Source organism: Onychomys torridus, chromosome 12 (assembly GCF_903995425.1).
Source record: "Onychomys torridus chromosome 12, mOncTor1.1, whole genome shotgun sequence".
NCBI lineage: Eukaryota > Metazoa > Chordata > Mammalia > Rodentia > Cricetidae > Onychomys > Onychomys torridus.
Window position 1 is genome coordinate 29,749,979 of NC_050454.1, and position 15,858 is coordinate 29,765,836.

Below are 15,858 nucleotides of genomic sequence, written 5' to 3' on the forward strand. Positions count from 1 at the left end.
TAGATTGAACAACAACAAGCATTTTGAGGAGATGGCTAGAGATGATAATACAAGCAAAGTGGAAGCTCAAGTCCACCCTAATTTCCGTTTTTAATCATGTTTTATCACCCTATATCCACTAGCCCTATGGATGTTATGAGCCTTTTAGCTTTCTATTTTAGAGTGGGTATGTGTTATTGCTACATTAGAAATGCCCTAAGACCATAGCCACTGTCCTTTTTTTGTTCTGCAAACATTACTAGTCTTCTTCATTATTAATTTCAGTTGGCACAAAAATAATGAGTTTCATTATGACATTTTCACACATAGGCATTGTTGTACCTTGCTCATATTCACACCTCCACTACCCCTCCATCCTCTCTCTCACCAGCCCCTTCTTCCCTACAAACTGTCTCCCTTTTGCCTTCATGTATATATAAAGATATATGTAGACAAATCTAGACTCCATGAAAGTGTGATTTCACCTCCCACCCCATGACCTCCTCCTCTTCATCACACCTCTGTCCTCCCTTAGTTTGCTGCTCTTCTCATAGTCTTCTACTTTTATGTCATGTGTGAGAAGAAACATGACATTCATGTGAATCTAACTTCTCTGAACCTGATGATCTTCAATCCTATTTTCCTGAAAGAAAGAAGAAAAAAAAAAAAAACTCCACTGTGTATACATACATGTCACATCCTTTGTTCATTCGTCTGTTGACTGGTATCCAAGCTGATTCCACATCGACTATCGTAAACAGCGCAGTACTAAATAATAAACATGGATCTTTGTGGATTCTTGTGACTTACAGATTTCTTCAGGGGCCACCCAGAGTGAGACAGCAAGATCCCTACAGTGGTTCCATTCTTAGTTTTTTTGAGGAACCTCCATACTGATTTCCATAATAACTGCACCAGATTACAGCTCCATTAGTCTAAGGGGTTCCTCTTCCCACATCCTCACCAGCCTTTGCTGTCTTCTCTCTTCTTCATAATAGCCAGTCTGACTCAGGTGAGACAAAATCTCAAGGAAGTTTAATGTGCACTTCCCTGATGACTGACAAAGGATGCTGAATAATTTTCAAATACACATTGACCATTTCCGTTTCTTCTGTCAAAAACCATTCAATTCATTTGGCCATTTATTAAACAGTTAATATGGGTTTTGATGTTATATTTTGGAGCTCTTTAGGGAGTCAAATGTATAGCTGGCAAAGACTGTTTTTTTCTGCTGTCTCTCCACTTTATGACTGTTCGCTGTGTAGAAGTTCCCCTCCTTGGGCTTACACAGGGACACTTTGCTCAGTCTGGAAGGAGGGGACTGGACCTGCCTGTACTGAATCCACCAGGTTTAAAGGAATCCCCAGGGGAGTCTTGGCCCTGGAGGAGATGGGAATGGAGGGGAGGGACTGGGGGGAGGTGGGTGCGGGACGGGGGAGGACAGGGGAACCCATGGCTGATGTATAAAATTAAAACACATAATAAAAAGAAAGAAAGAAAAAAAAGAAGTTCCCCTCATGCAAGCACATTTGTCAACTACTGGGTTTATCTGGAGACCTTTTCAGAAAGTTCTTCCCTGCCTTCAAGTATCTGCTAGTGTTTTCCTCTGGCAGTTGTAGAGTTTCTGTATTAAGTTCAGTCTTTATTTCCATCTTGAATTGATTTTATACAGGGTGAAAAATACAAATCTAACTTTATTCTTCCGTATGTGGCTATCCCAACTTCCCAGTACCAGTTGTTGAAGAGGCTGTCTTTTCTCCAATGTCTGTTTTTTACATCGTTGTCAAAAACTAAGGGGGAGGGGGTTGTAGAAATGGCTCAGCAATTAAGAGCAACTCCTGTGTAATCATGAGGGGCAGTCTGGATCATACATCAATGCAGTAAGTCTGGTCCTTTGCATGTCTGTAAGCCCAGCATCAAGAGAGGTAGAAACAAGGGAGAGACTGGCTGACTTCTAGGCTAGCCTAGAAAATGAAAGCCCCAGGCTCAGAGAGACACCTAGATGCAAAGAAATAGGCAGAGAGTGAAAGAAGGATATAAGACGCCTTCTTCCAGTCTCTGCACATGGGTAGGCATGTGTACCTGGACAGTACATGTGCACATATACTCACAAAAGCACAGACATACACACATTAAGTAAATAAATAAAGCTTTTTAATTGGCTGGCCACAGCTGTGTAGTTTCATTTTGTGGTTCTTTGTTTGATTTCATGGGTGGATGTATCTTTTTAAACTGCTTTTGTTATTATACCTATGTATAATATAATCATTATTATCTGTAGTATAATTTGCAATCATGTACTATGACATCTGGAGCAAAATAATGCTGTATTTATGCAGTTCCCCAATATATACTTTAGGGAACACTGATTACATTGAGATTTGGCGATAAAACTTTAATCTGTAAAACCAGTAGCCACTGCTAAGTATCAATTAGAAATAAATATGAGGTGTCCTGAGATTATATCATCAAACTGAGTCAAAACTTTTAGGAAGCCTTTTAATTAATGAAGAAAAATACACATTTTTCCTAATTCCTAAGATCTGCATATTGGGTTCAAAGGCTACCTATTGTATTTTGAAGTTTATATATCAGGAATGATACAGAGGATCACATTTAAGGAAATTAAAAAGAAAACATGATTCATGACAACAGTTTTACATGATATGCTCATCACTACTCATATGAGTACGTCCTCAGAGGCATCGCTCTGTGTATAAATAGAGTGATCAAGGCCTTTCAAATTAGAGAAAATGTACAATTTGCATTATTTACACAGAGATTATAGGTAGAAAACCATTAACATAATACAACACCCAGGCTTTTACAGCACCAAATCAGATCAGAACATGTGTCTACATATGAGACTTGTAAAGACATTCATTATTCCCATGAGGATTGGGAAATAATGAGATTTAATGCTTGTTCTACAATGAAGCCAAATGGTTCCAAAACAAGAATGGAAAAAAAGACTTAGATTATTAATGGCTGTGTTTCTGTCCTCTTTGCTACTCTGATGAAAACATTACAGTAATTATCCATGATGTGACTTTATAAAGAACCATTTTCCCAGATTAGCTTCTTCTTTATGATACCATTTCTGAATACATTTGTTACAAAAGCACCCTGAGTTGACAACTGAGAACACTGTGTACAGTACTTTAGAAACAAAGTTTTACTCTACCCTGGGCTGACAGTCAGAAGTCACCAGCCAAGACAGGGCCACAAATGAAACTAGGTGAAAATATACAAAAGCCACCATGATAAGCAAATGAAAATAAGTACCACACTGGAGCATCCACCAGTCCCCCAGCTTCCTAAATAAGAAATTAGAAATCTAAATACAGATTGAAAACATCCTGGGAGAACTGAAAACTACTTGACAAAGGAACTAGGCACACTTACTATTATCTCTCATGGGCTTCTACAGACTCCATGCCAATACTTGTACTAGAAATATTATTAAGGTATTTCTGATTAGTATAACTTAGCTAAGTAAAAGTATTAGTGACTGTAGTACGTATTTACACTGGCACGCCTTTGAGCCCTTTTACATCTCATTCAAATTTACTACTCTATCTATATTCGTGCTTTTAACATTAGTGTATATGGAATCCTCTCTAGGATATTACAAAAACACTCTGTTCAATCATGGTATCATTATAGACAATGACATTAACAGCAATAGCTATAAGGCAAACTTTTAAAAACTTGACTGAAATACAACTCTGAATTAAGTGTTACCAAAAGTAGTAGTCTTATAAATCTATCAAAAGGATGTACTGATGTTCAAATAAACTTATAATTAACATTACAAGTTTGATTTTTTTTTAATTGAGATTGATCTGGGGGGTTTGTTTTGGGGGGGGTTGGTTTGGTTTTTGAGAAAGAGTCTTACTATTTAGCCCTGATTGGCTTGGAAATCATTATGTAGACCTGGAATTTGCCACCATTCTCCAGAGTCTGTCTTACAAATGCTGGGATTACAGACATATGCCACTACCAACGACCAACTTAATTTTTAAAAACAGACCTTAATTTTTTAAAACATATACTAGTTTTATAATTAATGACAATTAGGACAAAGACAAGTATTATAGAAAGAAGGTCTCCCACCCAAATTTCAGGGATCAACACCTATGCTAAAATTGACCTGTTTTTTACTGGTATTTACTTAATACTATTTTAAACCCCAACTATTAGAGCAGTTAGTACATATTAATGTATATGGCGCATAGTTATATCTTCAGGCTACATGTTTGCTTTGAAGACAAGAATTATTTTATATTTATTTTTATATCTCCAAAGTCTAGGTCAAGTATCAGCACACAGTGGGCACTTGATCCAGACATGCTGAATTAAACTGACAAGAGTTTGACTAGTTAAATTTCATCAGCACTTGATCAAATTTCTTTATTTGGAAAATATTGTTATTTGAGTATAACTTAAGATATCAAGGAGAAAGAAGTGTGTCAATTATCATCAATTAAAGTAATTCAAGTTACAACCTCCTTGAATGAGAATAGTATGAATGAAGTGAGGGGTGGGAAGAGGAAACAATCCACAAAAGGCCAGCACCTGTGGCACAGTACTATTTAACCAATGCAAGAAAAGCAATATTCTAATAAGATGACTACCCACAAATGCTACTTTACCAGACTGTGGTATTTACAAGTTTCATGAATAAGGGGAAAGGAAGCCCATTCTAAGAAGGCAAACTTACAATCTTCTATAATTGAACTATGCTCAATGCTGAATTTTCAGACTTAAAAAACATTTGAGGGGTTAGAGATTTAGCTCAGTGGTAGAGCACTTCCCTAGAAAGTACACGGGCCTAGGGTTCAGTCCTCAGCTCCAGGGGCTGGAGAGGGGGGAAGACAAAATAACAAAAAAGACACCCCCATTCAAAAACAAACAAACAAAAAAAAAACACCAGGTAACTGACACATACAACCAAGCTGGGTGGTGGTGACACACACCTTTAATTCCTGCATTCAACTTTAATCCTAGCACTCAGAGGTAGGCGGATCTCTGAAATCCAGGACAGCTGGGGCTACACAGAGAAATCCTGTAGGGTGAGGGATTGTTGAGCACCAGGAGAGACACAGTTCCCAGCACCCACTTGGAAGCTCCAGTTGGTAACTCCAGTTCCTGTTAACTCCAATCCTAGGAGATCTGACACCCTCTTCTGGCCTCCACAGGCACTGCATGAATGCATGTGGTACACAAACATACATTCAGGCAAAACACTTAAACACACAAAGATAAATCTTTTTAAAAAACTGATTTCATTATGAATATAGATCTTAGTAACAAACCATGTTACTTTATATTTTTAAACACAAATATTCTCCTATGCAAACCTTTATTTTATGGAATATATTCTACTTACCACAATAGAAATAGAAACAAGTTTCTTAGGTAAAATAAAGGGAAAACACATTATCTCCTCAACCCACTTTTAAAAACTGATGAATTTGGAACTTCTGACTATCTCTATACTTTTGATCATGTTTGATCAATGGGCACTCAGATACAAATGCTGTGAACTAAAATACACTCACTAATTTTTCCACTAATACTGAATTTTCTTTCAAAGTAAATGTCAGAAAACCAACCACCTTACAATCCTCCCTATACTGTACTGTCAATTCCTCTGGTAAAATATATTCACTGATTGGGTATTAAAAAATTCCAGAATATAAACATCACAGACTATTCAGTCAATAAAAGTCAACTGCTCATAAAAGAAGCAATGATTTCTACTGACCAGTAAGAGGAATCAATAAATATTAAAAGCAATAATGGCTATGGGAACTTCCATACTAGACAAACCAACAGAAAAGAAAGCTGACTGGTTTGTAAACTAAGTTTGGAGCTGGTTTTGCCTTTCACAGTGATCTCAAGCATTAGGCCTCACCTCAAGTCAGAGACCTTCTCACATAAATCCTTTAAAAATGATAAGGAAAAGAGACCCGTCATTTCAGAATGAAGACTTCTCTTTTAGGAGAAAGAAAATCTGGGTACTTCTTTGTGGAAATTTTTTCCAAACCTTTTCACGTCTAGCTTCTTGGAGTGTGGCCCTAACAGCAGGTAAATATAGAATAAGCCCCAGGAGACCACAGCAGTGCACACAGGCAGTCGACACCTGCTAAACCCCTCTCTAGCTATGTGACCTCAGACAAACTACTTATCCTGAGACTCGGTTGCTTTGTCATTAAAACGGACACTTCTCATCTGAAAGCTATTATGGAAAGTAAACTGGTAAAAGGAAGCCTCTCAGTCCCAAGTTAGCATTCTCTCCTCCTCCCAGTGTAAAGTACGATTTGGGAAACAGTTCTACAATACCCGGGCAGCTTTCCTATAAGTATTAATCAAACTACACATAGTCATCCTATCACTTCGAAAATAAGAAGAACAGGGAATTTAGTTCAATCTACTTCATCAAAACAACAGGTGTCTTCATTTCACAGAACCCTGCTAACGGCTTCTCCTAACACTATCCCAGTTGACACTCACATGTAGGAAGTTACATTCTCAAACTCACTTACCAACAATTTTATTATATGAGCAGCACTAAATACTAACATGACTCGAAACCTATCCATTTTTAAAATTAAATGAAAGTTTAAAAAATTAAATGTACTTCCATATTCTCATTTTAAAATGTTGGCAGGCCATATTACTGAGTACAGACTCAGAGGGATACCAGGAGAGGGAGGAAGGAGAAGAAGGAGAAAGGGGAAGAAGAGATGAAGGAAGTGGCCAAAGACAAACGGAAGGCAGAGGAAAGACAGAGAGAAGGAAGGAAGAAAAATAGAGATTTTAAAACGTCCACACCTCAGAAGATGGTCCAGGTCTGGCTGCTACACACAGATTTCTTTCTTTCTCATTTTCTTTTGGGCACCACTACACTCCATTTGTAATTAGTCAGCGAACTAAAAGTACGTTTTCAAAGACACACCAAAAACAATGAAATAAAAAAGCCAGGCATGGTCGTGCAGGCCCACAATCCCAGCTTTTGGGCAGGTGGAAGCAGGATTATGAGTTCAAGACCAGCCTGGACTGTAAAACAAGAACTCCTCTTTAAAGAAAAGGCCAGGAGGCAAGGTGACAACTCAGAATGTATTATTGCAATAATCAGCATCACTAAGAAAACCCCCACGTCCTTAATCTTCAGCTTTCCTACATCAAGAAGTACAGTCATCTCAATGATGAGAGCACCGTCAAAACAACAGTTCTTTATCACAGCAGTTTCAGTGTCTCTCAATGACAACTGACTGAAAGTTTTAGCATAATGATAAACCAGACAAGGTGTGGCTTTGTTCTTAGAATGTTATATACTGTCATATACCACCTTCATGGCAACCCTTTCATTTGCCCACGGTGGTTTTGTAAGAATTTAAAAGTAAAAGGCATACTCTTACCATTTCCTAATTATAAAAAAAAAGAATCCAGAATCTCTATAAAGCAACCCCAAAATATTCTTATCTAAGAATAGAATGAATTTTTAGAAAATACTCTATGTTTCTGTTGTTAGTTTTTTGGGTTTTGTTTTTGTTTTCAAATCCAAGTTTCACTGTGTAGCCCTGGCTGTCAGTCCTAGAACTCTCTGTAGACCAGGCTGGCCTCGAACTCACAGATCCACCTGCCTCTGCGTCCTGAGTACTGGGGTTAAATGCTTTCACCACTACTGCCCATTTGTTGTTGTTGTTGTTTGTGGTTGGTGGTGGTGGTGGTGTGGTGGTGGTGGTGGTGGTGGTGGTGGTGGTGGTGGTGGTGGTGGTTGGTTTTTTTTTTATTTCTTTGATGGGAAGAAACACATGTAAGTGACAATAACTGTTTCGTAAAACCTCTAGTAACAGTAAAACATTGGGAAGATAGCCTGCACTGTTTTCACATTCTAAGAAATGACTTTGTGCTTCTCAAAGTTTTAGAGATCTGTGTTTGTTTCATAAAACTAAAAACTACAACAAAATGGAAAATATGAAACTCATCGAAACATGAACTAACCAGTTTGTGCATGTAAGCCTTCCTAGTCCAGGAGCCATTCACTCCGCTCAACTGAGGGGTACAGACATCAGAGACAATACTTTGGCTCCCCCGGCTTCATACCCCTTTATGCCTTACACCCTTACACGAAGAACCACAGGGTTTCCACAGACACAGCCTAATCAGTTACAGGCTTGCAGTGAAGTCAAAATGACCAGATGGCTGATCACAGATTAAAGTCAGCAAAAAGATGTTCTTTGAGGTTGAACAGGTAGGTAGGACTAGCCAATAATTCACTCTCTGGACTAAGTTAATTCAACAGATCACCTCTCCTTATTTAAAGCCCATACCTCTCTGTACAAATCTAGATTCTTAGCGTTTTCGTGGGGTTTAATACAGTAAAATGCTGAAAGCACATATATCCCTAGCTACATTACAATAGAGCAAACAATAAATATACATTGCTTTATCTAAAGTTAAATGTGCAGTCTAAGTGGGCTTGAAAATAATTTAAACAACCCCTGTAACAGTCAGGGTTAAGTTTTGGTGCCAAATGAATGTTGATACTAAAGTTCTGGGGGAAAAAAAAAAAAAAAAAAAACTTTAATTTTTCAATAATGTGAATCTATATCCAAGATACATGAAAGTATAAAGGCATTTTCAAGATACACAAAGCTTATCAACGTATTAGGGATTTTAAAATGTGACAAATTAGAATTCATAAAGTGGGACGGAGTTCCTGACAATGCTAATCCTAGAACTTTGGAAATACAAAAGTTACTTATTTTACATTAAATGATCGTTGAGAGCACCTAAAAATGAATGTCCATGTGCAAAGCAATGTATAAACTTGAAACAACACTGTTGAGAACCCTACTTTCTTTGCATTGGAGCTCATGTTTTGTTCTCCCCGGCACGTGGTTTTTACACTGACATTTTCAGGGATTTGGATGTCCCGTCCTTTCTCTTAACTTTCCCTTCCTTTTTCTGTTCTGCTATGTAACTTATTACACACTAGAATTCATCCTGACAAAGATCAAACTTCAACGGCGTATGAAGAATGCCCTGGATAGTTAGTTAGGATAAAGTATCACAGTTTATAAACAATTTTACATGTGTGTTCATGAGTAAACGTAACATTTTTATTATATCATTCTTATTTATATTCTGATACATCTTCTTGATAAGGAGAGGAATGGTTTTTGTAACACAGAGATCCTCTATAAAAACCCACAGTGTGGCTTGGATATAGTTCAGGGCAGAGAACTAGGTATGAGGCCCTGAAAAATATTACCTGTGTCTCACTCAATCACTAAGGGGAACCATGATGCCCATATGAGAACATCAGTTATGTGTCTTAATGGAAGTTTAGGAACACACGATCTTAAGACAGTAGTTCTCAACCTTCCTAGTACTGTGAACCCTTTAATACAGTTCCTCATATTGTGGTGACCCCAACCATAAAATTATTTCATTGCTGTAATTTTGCTATTGTTATGAATTGGATATTTGATATGCCACCTCCAAAAGGGTCACAACCCACAAATTGAGAACCACTGAATTCCAAGCCATCCCAGCATTCATAAAAGTTATCAGAAAAAAAAAAAAAAATTCTCAGTGCTCTTAGCTAACCACCATGAAATATAAAGAGTCATTTTCTTGTCCACTTGTCCTATGCTATGTCTTTTTTGGGGGGAAGGGGGAAGGATGGACTAAAGCCAGAGCTCTGAACACACAGCTCTCCACCACACAGCTATATCCCAAACAACAGGCTCTGACTTTTTAAGGATGTTAGCCTTTTCCCAGATCCAAAAAACACTATGGCACGCCTCAGCTTTTTCTTTTTCCTGGTTGTTGTTGTTATTATTATTATATTATGATGATGATGATGATTATTTCCTTCCTTAATTACTTGTCCAATAACACATAGACACAATATATATTGAGTGCTGATTACAGCTAGGAACCATTACATATGCTATTATCTTGTGTAGTTCTCATACTGTTGTGTAGTAATTACATTCTACACATACAATAAAAGTTTTAAAGCTGAGAGGTGACAGGCTCCAAGTCCCTCAACTAGTCTGCACTAAAGAGAGCAGAGTACAACCTCAGGCTCTTTGTGTGCAAAGCCTCTGTCCCTTGTCCTGTCCACGCTAATACAGGGATATTTACAGTGATAAGGGCTCTGCCACTATTGCACTGAGCACAATGAAATATAGCCTAAATCTGGGGAAGCTGAACCAGACCTCAGTAGTCAACAATTTCAGAGGGTGACTCTGCTCTTTAGCCATCAGCCTATTATGCCAGAGTTTGCCAAAGGACTTCCCACTTGCTTCAAAAACCACCTTCAGTACTGGTTAAAATCTAAGTTTCTGGGCCTCACCAGATCAGACTATCTAGGAACGGTGCCTCCGTTTTTAGCATACACTCAAGATTGGTATTTTCGAAACAGTAAGTTGTAAAATCAGTTCAGGTGAGCATACTCGGTGCTTTTAATAAAATAGCTTAGAACAAATGCAATTTATAAAGATTCTATAGAGACAGAAAATATCAGAGGGTACCATACATTGTCTCAAAAGACCTGCTTAGTTCTCAGATGCTATTTGTGAAATAAGATTCTACTGCACACAACTCAGTCAAATACATTTAAGAAATACAGCAGTTTTAACTTTTTCCCCCTTCTTTTTTTTTTTTTTTTTTTTTTTTTTGAGGCAGGGTTTCTCTGTGTAGCCTTGGCCTTGGCTGTCCTGGAACTTACTTTGTAGACCAGGCTGACCTCGAACTCTGCCTCACAATTAAAGGCATGCTCCATCACTGCCCAGTTTATATTAACTATTTTTATCTTTTCTCCTTTTAAATAAGTAACTTCAATATCCCTTTTACAATATATATATATAAAAAACACCTGTTGTTTTTAGGATCTTAGTTATTCCATTCCGAGAGTTTCTGTTATACCCCTGGAGTCTTTCTGAGGTCTCTGCTTAACTACTCATAAAATTATTTTGCCATATTTGAGGCCCCTCTTAATTACTGTCCCTTTGTTTTTATCCAACTTCCTCACTATGTAGAGTTATTTCACTTACCTAGACCCTTGAACTGACAGGTATAATTTAACTATGTATTCTTAGGGAGAAGTCAAACACTCCACGGAATTTAATCTGTTAAGTATTTCATTCCCTCATTTTCTCATCTTCTATTTATATTTTTAGATAGAATACTGGCTTGCCTTCCTAAGCATGCTCTTGTTTAATTGGCACTTGTTTCAATGTTCATCATATATTTTTTTTCTTTGAAAGGGAAAAAAAATGACAAGGATCCCCATTAACATATGGGGATTTTCTGGGTAAATCCTGACAGCTTTATGATCATACACCTGGCATTCCAAGGAATGATAACCTTTGAAATGTTAAAATGATCAACTATGCATCTTGCATGAAACTGACCTCAAACTTTCCTCAGTTATGACTGAAAAATATAGAAACAGCCGATGCAAAGCACAAAAGAGATACCATACCAGTCAAGCTGATTTGAAAAGCTGCCCTTAGTGCTAAGCTGTTAAAAACTGAGTGGACGCCAAAGTACAAGTTCAAAAAAAGTATCTTTTTCTTGAGCTAAGTGCCTGTTTAACACTTAACTCCCTGATATTCCTCATTGCTGAAGATGCAGTACATCAAAATCAATCGTCTAAATTAATTTGCGTACCACAACTGGAAACATCGTTAGCACTTTAGGAAGACACTAGAAAGAAACATGAGCATTACTTAAGAGTACAACAAAAACAGGCACATCCGTTGTGACACTTTCCCGGAAGTTTTTTCTCTTTTTCTTTCTTTCTTTCTTCCTTTCTTTCTTTTTTTTTTTTTTTTTTTTGTGTGTGTGTGTGTGTGTGTGTGTGTACAGTAGTGCCAGGAATCCTTCATCACTACAAATTAAGATTTCTAACATAAAACTGATATTCACAGCAAGACTCACTTGAAGATGTGGACTTGCTGTTACCTCTGCTCTTTATGAAGTAAGGAAAATATACACTTCAAGTGTGCTAGCTAATGAATAATAATTGGAAATTGTTTGATTTTACTGAAAATGTGTTTTTATTAGTTTAGCTGTCAAATAGCACATTATTTTCAGGCTCACTGTTCCTTCTATATTAAAAACAAAGCTACCTCATTAACTCATAACTCTAACACTTTTTCTAATCAGATGCAAAGATCAAGATGGATTTATTAAGTCTCAAAATTATAAAGCTTTTAAGATACCTAAGTTTATAATGGAAGATTTCCTCAAACCATCCCAGAACTCCAAAGATGTAGCCCCATGAAACAACATAGATAAGCCATCCTTTTAATAGCTGGCATCTTATATGAAATGCAAATTGGGGCTTCAGCTTCAGAATTTAATAAAGATATGCAGAATTAGAGAAGTTTGGAAACTCTTGATGGTGCATAAGCAAAAACCTCTTTAAATTCTTACTTTGATAAGTAAAGCCTCATATCCAGTAAATACACTGTGGATGCAAAGAACTGGTAATTCATGGAAAGGTAACTTTTTAAAGATCTCAAGGCAAGTTTTACATTGTCACAGTAACTCTACTGACTTCAAAGACAGTTCTTTAAAACACTGTTTTAATGAAGGAGTCCTTTGCTATCTCAAAGAAATGCAAGAGCTGGTCAGATTGCTTTTATTCTGGTATTGATTCTCATATTAAGTTTCTAAATTGGTCAAATACATTTCCAGAGGGAAAAGTAACAATAAATGTTTGCCACGGCACACACAATGTAGCTTTGTGTGTAAATAGGATGTTCTTTAGAAAACAGTAATGTATTCTGAATCTATTGCAATATAGGGAAAAGGAAGCACTTTTTAAAAAAAAATCAGTAATACTAAAATCTACATATTGTGGTACATACTAAATTCACATCACAAAATAATCGGATTACAACCACCCCAGTTGGTCCACTATATATGTGACATTATGAGATCTCTAACTGAAGGAAATACTTAACTAGTGTACTATTTATATTACTTAAAAATTCTCACAAAATTTAGATTACCTACCCCCCCAAATAGATTACCTAAACCCCCCAGGAATGTCCAAGTATATTTGTTACTGAATTACCACAAAGGCCTGATCTTCAAACTTATTCCCTTTTAACACTAACATATTTATTAATATATACAACCAGCCAATCAGGAACAAGAAAGGCATCTCAAGTTTTATTTCATGGAAGACTGAATCTAACCCATTTTCATTCACAAAGCACAATTTCCAAAGATCATAAATTTATAAAATTCAGTATGGCTAGTTTTCTTAGACCCATCAGCAACTCTAAATACCTTTACTGTGGATGGGCAGAAGTTGCTGATTAGTTCTCTGGAGTTTCCAGACACTGTGTTGTCTTAAATGCTGTACAACTACTGCTTTACTACACTGCTATCTCTCACAAACTTTTCAGACACTTACGACCCCAGACAGAGTTTGCAGAAGTTTGGAGATTTGGGAGGCGTAGATCTGAAAAAGGCATTTAACAATAAATCTCAGAGTAGATGTTTGTTTTATGCACAAGACTAGTAAAATGCTCCTAATTTCTCCAATTACCTAAATCTTTATGGAAATCAGAATCAATTTTGAATCAGGCTTATACATTAAATAAACTTACTATACTACCTAAATATAACCTTCTTCAACCCAAAAGTAATGGTTTCACGTACCACAGAAGATGAGAATCTGGGGAAAAGTGAGCACATCACATAATTAGAGAAGTCCTCTTTATGGCGCTTTCTTGGGTTTTTAATAAGTTCATTCATACATTACAAGCTTTCTACATTACTGTCTGACAAATTTACTAGGCTTCAACTCTGTGTAAAACTTCATTACCAACTAAAATGTCTATTTGATAATTAGTTCTTAAGTGACACTTGGCAGATAAACAAACACACATTTAAACTATCTTGAACTGTTAATAGCCTACAGCTAAACTGTAAAGACTACAAATCCCGAGTTTGGCTGTGAGAAACTCAATGAGACAAGCTTCCAGGGATGGAGGGGTTGGGGAGGGGAGTATTACAACTCCAATAAGCGTCTAATAATGACCCTCTGTCACCAACAGCTACCCATTTCCCTCTCTCAAGAGTGCGCATACTTACCCGAGAAGGTAAATGGGAGGTACGCAGGAAGGAAGATGAGCCTTTGTCGTAAGATAGTGACCTATAAGTAGCAAATAAAGGCACATCATCAGGATGGGAAGGCTCCACAAGAGTAGAGTACTACGTGGAAGGGCACAAAACCCAGGAGTCCAGCTCCACAACAACCCCTTGCCTGTCTCCACCCTCCTCCCTGCTGCAAGGGCAGAGGGAAAGCATCTTCGCTTATTCAAAGCGGGTGGGGGCAGCCCACTTGGCATTCCAAGGTCTCCCCCAGAACCCTGCTTCCTACTCCCTGCCAGCACAAAGCAGAAAGTTGATCCGTTCTGAACAGCAAAGCCCACATCGCGATCATTCACGAACTTGCACAAGTGATCACCACCCCCTGGGCAAATACACCGGTAACCAAATCATCAAGATCGATAGGCACTCCTCCGTGCCTCGCTGTGCCCAGGAACCAGCCAGCTTGAGAAGCCACGGCAGCAGCGAGCAGAGCGGGTCCAGGTATCACAGCCCTCAGACCTGCAGACCTGGGCGGCCACAGCCAGCTCCCAACAGCCTGGCTGGGTCACACTCCCGAGACTGGAGATCGGAGTCGACCTGGGGAAACACATTCTCCAGAGCCCACGACAGCAAGCGCAGGCCACCAGGTCGGCGAGGTCGGGGTGGGGGAAGCTAGGAAACGCGGAGGGAGAAAGAGAGGGAGGGATCCCACCCAGGCTTTGTTGCTGGTCACCATCAAGTTTGCATCTTAGTACAAAATGTCGATCTTAAAGGCTGACAAGACAGAGGTAGAGGGAGAAAGAGAAAGGCAATAGAGTCCATCTTGCTTTGGGGAAGAGTAGGGGGGGAAGGAAAAAAAAAAATGAAGTGCAAATCCCACACTCCAGGCGTAAAAGTCTGCTAAACACCTTTCCACAACGCAGGAGCAACGAGTGGGGTGTCCCTGTGCCCGTGCCCGCTCGAACTGGCGGCGGTCTGGGCCAAAAAAAAAAAAAAAACCGCCTCCCTCGCCTCCTCTTCCTCCTCCTTCCCCTCCTCCTTCTCCCGTTCCTCCTCCTCCCGTTCCTCCTCCTCCTCCTCCTCCTCCTCCTCCTCCTCCTCCTCCTCCTCCTCCTCCTCCTCCCGCGGGCCCCGGCGAAGATCCCGCCGCCGCTGCCCCTGCCGCCCCCCCCCCCCCCGGGAGGCACCGAGGCCGCCCGGCCCCGCGCTGCCATTCCAGCCTTGGACCGCGCGGCGTGGCGGGCGCGCGTGGGGCCGGGCGCCGGGTGGCCGCGCGGAGATGTCCGCTCCGGGGACCCCCCGCGCCCCCTGGCCGTAGGCTGACTACAAAAGTCGCGCGAGCAGAGAGGTGGCGGCGGCGCGCAGGAGAGGGAGAGGAGGAGAGAAGGAGAGAGAGAGAGAGGAGAGAGGGCGCGCGTGGGGAACCCACGCCGCGAGTGGGCAGCCCCCGAGGGATGGCCGAGAGCGCCCCTCCCCGTGCAGGGAAAGTACCCCAGTCCCCGGCAGCCAGCCCCAGGAACGGCAGCCCGGCGTCCACGGCCGGGAGACGAGAACTGGACGTGTCATTAGGAGGACAGGCAATGGTTTCAAAGCCCCAGGCCAATGACCATTAGCCGAGGCAGAGCTAGCTCGGTCCCCATCCCCCCACCACCTCCACCCCCCCCCCCCCCCCCCGCACTCCCCCCCACCTCCACCCCACCTCGCGAAACTTTTCAACAAGATCCACATCTTCTTCTCTTG

At 39.8% G+C, this 15,858-nt stretch overlaps 1 protein-coding gene across 6 annotated transcripts in view; it reads right to left on the minus strand.

The window, feature by feature from the left end:
* Bbx (BBX high mobility group box domain containing) overlaps positions 1–14,353 on the minus strand; it is a 241,937-nt gene extending 227,584 nt beyond the window's left edge. For all 6 annotated transcript variants that reach the window (XM_036203549.1, XM_036203550.1, XM_036203545.1 and 3 more), the window contains exon 1: positions 14,119–14,353. The gene's annotated coding sequence lies outside the window, so the exon portion shown is untranslated. The remainder of the gene's footprint in view (positions 1–14,118) is intronic.
* Between the last annotated feature and the right edge of the window lie 1,505 nt (positions 14,354–15,858).